We start from the raw sequence: 6,268 nt of genomic DNA, 5'->3' as shown, positions 1-6,268 counted from the left end.
GGTTTCCCCAGCTTGGCCCATGGGCTTCGTCATCTCTCACCCTGAATTATTCAGTGCATGGCTCTGCCTGTGGCGTGTCTGCTCCAGCCACACCCCCAACTAATGGCAAAAATTGATGGCTTTTTAGCTCCTCACGGCCAGAAAGCTCCAGCCATGCTGCTCTGGGTCCTGTCCCCCAGGAGAGAGATGGAACCAGCCTGGAGGGTAGTTTATCCCAATTTCATCTCATAGAATCACAGAGTCATGGAATGGTTTGGGTCGGAAGGGACCTTAAAGACCATCTCATTCCTCTGCCATGGGCAGGGACACCTTCCACTAGCCCAGGTGAATCCAAGCCCCATCCAGCCTGGCCTTGGACACTTGCAGGGATCCAGGGGCAGCCACAGCTTCTCTGGGCAACCTGTGCCAGGGCCTCCCCACCCTCATAGACAAGAATTCCTTCCCAATATCCCATCTAACCCTGCCCTGTGTCAGTGGGAAGCCATTCCCCCTTGGCCTGTCCCTCCAGGCCCTTGTCCCAAGTCCCTCTCCAGCTCTCTTGGAGCCCCTTTAGGGGCTAGAAGGGGCTCTCAGGTCTCCCTGGAGCCTTCTCTTCTCCAGGCTGAATGTTCCCAGCTCTCCCATAAGAGAGCATAAGAGCTGTGCAGAGTGTTTGCAGTGATCCTGTTTCCATGCTGGTCCCTGGCAGCCCCTCTCCTGCCCGTGGGATGCAGATGGGTACCCCCACCACAGCCAGACTCCCATGGTCCCCCAGGTCCCCCCAGTGCGGCGCCAGGGCCCTGGCACCCACCCAGGCACCCACTCACCAGGAACAGGCTGCAAGGAGCAACAAAAAATGTTAAAATTTAATGCCTCAGCTAATGGGCCGAGTGGAGCGGAGCAGAAACACGGAATAAAAGGGAACTGGCCAGTGTGTCCAGTCCCTGGGAGCCCCTGATCCCACTCCACACTATGCTTCCTGGAAGAAGGGGAGACCTTCCCTGGCTGATGGGACCCTGCTGCCCCCTCGCTCAATAAAAACCCAGTAGTGTCAACCCAGAGAGGTCATGAACACTTGTGGCTCCTGATGGATCCCCACAGGAGCTCGTGGTTGGTGACAGACTGCTCAGGGTGGGACCTGGCTCATGGGAGCCCAAGCTCCATCCTCCTCCTCCACCACCACCCGCACCTCTGCTGGTGTCCCCACAAAACCCATGGGAGGCTGAGAGCAGGGAGGGGTGTGGAAGGGTAGGTCAGGATATCCTGCTGTGTTGCCTGGGTGGGATTTTGAGGTCTGGGAAGAAAGTTGGGACAGATTCTGATCTTTGTGTAGGTTTGAAAGGAGCCACAGCCCAAACGAGTCCTCTCTCCTGTCTGTAGGAGAGTGGAGGAATCTCTCACTGGAGGGAGCAAGCTGCCATTGCTGCCCCTCTCCCACCTGCTTCTCCAGCTCTGGAGCTGTTGGAAGGGGTGATTTGAACACTGGGATGAATTTCCAGGGCTCCCTTTCAGATACCTGCAAAACATCTGACTCACAAAGCCTGCCTGGAGCTTGTTCCTGCCAGTGCTCCCCCACACCTCCTCCTCAGTGCCCTGACCCGTGGGCTTCTTCGGTCCCAGTCTAGGAGCAGCTGCCCCTCACGGGATTTGGAAAGCCATTCCTAGGGATATAATCAGTGTGCCAAAACCCCAGCACCCACACAGCCCCAGATGAATCCCAGTGGGGAGCAAAGCAGGAGGCAGGAAGACCTGGCCAGGAGCTGTGGTGGCCACAAAGGTCCCTTGCCCACCACGGCCACCCTGGATGGTCCTGACCGGTCTGCCCAGCACAGGGATGTGGGATGGTGTGGGATAACAGCCCCAACTGACCTCTCTCCATCCCTGGGACACCAGGCTGTGGGTTCCTGTGCTTCACACAGGTGGAGGAGGATGGACACCCATTCTGGAGAGAGGCATTTTGGGAGCACCCCTTCCCCAGAGCACAGGCTGCGGTGGGTTTATGTAATGAATTACCCACATTTGTACTTCCTGCAGGAATTTGTGCTCGGGAATTTTACCTGCTGGGTTTATACATCTTGCTAAATAAGCAAACTCCTTGCCAAGGAACTCGGGAGACACGGGGAGTGGTGGGGGTTTGTGGACAAAACTTTTCCAAGCTGCTTTATTGGACTTATAAAACACAGCTTAACCCTTTTCATTAAATTGCTTTACATGAGGTGGCAGGGCAGTAAAATGCTCACTTATCCATGGCATTCCAAATGAGTTACAGCTCAGTTTGTGGTAGGAACAATGAAGGAGATGGGAACAGAGAGGTGGAATGGGAGGGGAAGCCCCGCCAGCGGCTGGGTTGGTGCGAGGCTCAGACTCACCCTGACAGCAAAACCCCAAATGCTGCAAAACAGGAATAAAGCAATTAAATGTGATGAATATTCGAATGTGGGATTGAAGGGGCTGCAATCAAGGCTGGGAGCTGTGCAGGAAGCTTGGATAAGAGGGCTTCAAATCACCTTCCAGTGCATTTGAGCGGCTGGTTGTAATAACAATTAAGTGATAAACCATGCAGAGACAAATTATTTTCACAAATCCTGTTCCCTTGATCTCCCAAAACAGCTGTTCGGCTCCACAGTATTTCCCTTTCTTCTGTGTTTTAAAACATAAAGTTACATAAATAAAAAAAGGAGGAGGACTTCTCCTACCTTGTGGCTAGTCCAGGCACGGTCCAAACCATGCTGCCTCCCAGTTTGAGGAGCCCCAAACTCAAACGGGGGCTGCCACACTCAGTGATGGGGTGGATTCTGTATTTTCTTTAAGATATGGCACTTGCAGCAATGGGCAGAGCTCCAGAAATGGGATAAAGCAGACCCAGGGTCTGGCATGGCCACGTTTCCAGGACACAGTTCTTACGCTCCAGGGCTGCTGGTGGCAGAGGGAGTCCTTGCACCTCGAGTTTCGAGGATCTACAACACCACGATCCCCCGATGGGATTGTGTGAGACCTGTTATTGCCTGTGTGAGGCACAGGGACACTGGGGACACCGTGCTGTGTCTGTAAGATCTGAAGGAGGCCTGGAAGAAAAATGGGGACAGACTTTTTATAAGGGCCTGGAGGGACAGGACAAGAGGGAATGGCTTCCCACTGACACAGGGCAGGGTTAGATGGGATATTGGGAAGGAATTCTTGGCTGTGAGGGTGGGGAGGCCCTGGCACAGGTTGCCCAGAGAAGCTGTGGCTGCCCCATCCCTGGAAGTGTCCAAGGCCAGGTTGGATGGGGCTTGGATTCACCTGGGCTAGTGGAAGGTGTCCCTGCCCATGGCAGGGGGTGGAAGGAGATGAGCTTTAATGTCTCTTCAACCCAAACCATTCCATGCTTTATGATCCCTTTGCCTCGGGGCACAAAGCAAGGACAAAGGCTTGCAAAGCTCAACAATCACCCTCAGCCCCACATCCTGTGCTTAAAAGCTGTTCCACCTCCTTGGGCTTTGCAGGGAAAATAGGAATAGAGAAGAAATCTCCCTGTAGGGACCCAGAAATTTGGCAGAAGGTTCTCTTCCTTCTTTCTGTTTCACCAGCTGGCTCTGTGCCTGCAGATCCCTCCCAGCCCAGGGAGATGGGGCCACTTCTGTTTTGGAGACCCCAAGGATCCCAGGCCAGAACACAGAGTGCTGGAAGCAGTGGGTCCCCCCGGCTCTGGAGGCCGATGTCCTGGCACAGCAGATCCGTGTCCCTGCTTTCCCCGGCGCCTCGGAGCGTGTGTCCACACACGGCCCTGTTGGAATGACAAGTGGTGATAATGAGCTTATCCTTTTAATGATCACCATGGTAACGTGCCAGCACAGCCGCCGATCCTAACGTGAGCCCTGCTGAGGTGGCAGATCCAGGGGCTCCAGCCTCACTTCAACCCTCTGCCGGGCACGGCACAGACCTCGGCTCAGCTGGGGGGTTGCAGAGGTGTTGGAGGGGCTTGGGAGGAGTCAGAGGAGTTTTGAAGGTGTTGGAGGGATTTTGGAGATGATGGAGGGGTTTTGGAGATGTCGGAGAGGTTTTGTAGGAGTCAGAGGGGGTCTGGAGGTGCTGGAGGAGCTTTGGAGGTGTCTGAGGAGTTTTGGAGGCATTGAGGAGGTTTGGAGAGGTTCTGGAGACACTGGAGAGATTTTTTTTGAGAGTTTAGAGGTGCTGGAGAGGTTTTACAGGTTTTGAAAGAGTTTTGGATGTTTTGGAGGAGTCAGAGGAATTTGGGAGGTATTGGAGGGGTTTTGAAGGCTTTGGAAATGTTGAAGAGGTTTTTGGGGGGGTTGGAGAGGTTCTGGAGATATTAGAGAGAGTTTGGAGAGGTTGCAGGTGTTTTGAAGGTGTCAGAGGGGTTTTGGAGGCATTGGAGAGGTTTTGGAGAGGCTCTGGAGACACTGAAGAGGTTTTTGGAGAGGTTGGAGATGTTTTAGAGCTGCTGGAGAGATTTTGAAGGGGTTTTGGGGTTTGGGGGGAGTCAGAAGGGTTTGAAGTTATTGAAAGGGTTTTGGAGGTGTTGTGGATATTTTTGAGGTGTTGGATGAGTTTTGGGGATGTTGGAGAAGTTTTGGAGGCAATAGAGGGTTTTGGAGGAAATTTTGCAGAAGTTTTTGAGGTATTGGAAAAGTTTTGGAGGTGATGGAGAGATTTTGGAGAGGTTGGAAGATGTATGGAGGTGTTGGAGGGATTTTGGAGGTGTTGGAGGAGCTTCAGGGAGATTTTGGAGAGGCTGGAGATGTTTTGGAGCCATTGGAGGATTTTGGAGGTGTTGGCAATATTGCAGAGGCTTTGGAGAGGTTCTGGAGACAGAGCAGCTTTGGAGAGATTGGAGGGGGTTTGGAAGTGTTGGATTGATTTCAGAGGTGTTGGAGAGATTTTGGAAGTGCTGGAGTGTTTTGGAGGTGTGTTGGAGAGGTTCAGGAGGTGTCAGAGGGATTTTGAGGAGACTGGAGAGGTTTTAGAGATGCTTGAGGGATTTTGAAGGTTTTGAAGGGGTTTTGGAGATGTTGGAGAGTTTTTGAGGATATTGGAGGGTTTTGGAGGAGTCGGAGAGGTTTGGGAGGCTTTGGAGGGGTGGGAAATGTTGGAGAGGTTTTGGAAAAGTGCTGGAGATGTGGCAGAGATTTTGGAGAGCTTGGAGGGGGGTTGGAGATGTTGGAGAGGTTTTGGAGAGTTTTGAGAAGGTCTGAGGAGGTTGGAGGGGTTTTGAAGGTGTTGGAGAGATTTTGGTGATGTTGGAGCGGATTTGAAGGCATTGGAGAGATTTTGGAGGTGTTGGAGGGGTTTTGAAGGCATTGGAGGGTTTGGGAGGTTTTGGAGGTGTTGAGGGTAGGTTTTGGAGCCAGTGCTCCGTCTGGGGGTGCACATGGTCATTTATCAGCATGTGGCAGCTCACGGCCATTCTCTCCCGTGTGTCCAGGCAGCGTCTCCTCACCTGCACAGCTCCTTCCTGGGGAGTTCCCTCACCCTGCCTGGCCCCTCTGGGGTCAGTGCTGTGCTGAGAGTGCGGAAATAAAACCTCCGTGACAGAAAATGTGCCGTGGAAAGGCCCCAGGACTGCTCAGCCCTAAGCTCCTTATTGAGCCCTGGGGACAGTGACAGCCCCATGGAGGGTTTATTCTCCCTCCTCCCCGTGTTTAATCCTCTAAAGTAAGTGCCAGCCTCTGCAATGTCCCCACAGGGGCATTGGCTGTCCCCTCAAAAGCCAGTTAAGCTGCTGGTTTCAGCCACCTCTTGTCACTGGAGGTGCCACTGAGAGTTTGGGAACCAAAAGGAATGTTTGGATCTGTATCAACTTCATTGTTTTGGGGCTGTGGCTGGTCCCAGCTTCTTGATTCTGTCAGGCAGCAGTTGGGGACTGGATTTCTCTTTATTTAACATTAGTTCACTGGATGAATGGATCTGGATCTCTCTGTTAACATCTTCTCTCCCGGCCACATCAGGCACTGGAACACCCATGGCCACAAAGAGCTCCAGGTTGTGGCAAACCTGGGAGATGGGAATAGGAACGGGATTCTGGGCCGTGCAGCTCTGTTGTCCTTGCTGAGCAGGGCTGGCAGGGCTGGGGGTTCCCCCTGCCCCAGTTAATTTAATTACTTAATTAGTTACATGGGAAGGAAGTCAGCAAACACAGAGGGTGTCCTTGGAGCTCTGCTGGGGGGTCAGGAGGAGCTTGGAGCACAGGCATCCCTGCAGATCCGGGGTGAGGCCCACATCCAGTCCCAGGGCAGGTCTGGGACCAGCACTAGCCCAAGGGTCAGGCCCAGCTCCGGGTCCCATCCCC

At 53.3% G+C, this 6,268-nt stretch overlaps 1 long non-coding RNA gene across 1 annotated transcript in view; it reads right to left on the bottom strand.

Annotated features, from left to right (window-relative positions):
- Positions 1-5,855: 5,855 nt before the first annotated feature.
- LOC108494378 overlaps positions 5,856-6,268 on the bottom strand; it is a 689-nt gene continuing 276 nt past the window's right edge. The window contains exons 2-3 of the long non-coding RNA XR_001873823.1: positions 6,094-6,174; positions 5,856-5,973 (exon numbers count right to left, since the gene is read on the bottom strand). This is a non-coding gene — a long non-coding RNA (uncharacterized LOC108494378). The remainder of the gene's footprint in view (positions 5,974-6,093; positions 6,175-6,268) is intronic.

This window comes from Lepidothrix coronata, unplaced genomic scaffold (assembly GCF_001604755.1).
Source record: "Lepidothrix coronata isolate B3197 unplaced genomic scaffold, Lepidothrix_coronata-1.0 Scaffold24, whole genome shotgun sequence".
Taxonomy (NCBI): Eukaryota; Metazoa; Chordata; class Aves; order Passeriformes; family Pipridae; genus Lepidothrix; species Lepidothrix coronata.
Note: the sequence above shows the minus strand (reverse complement) of the source record. Positions and strands in the feature narration are given on the sequence as shown.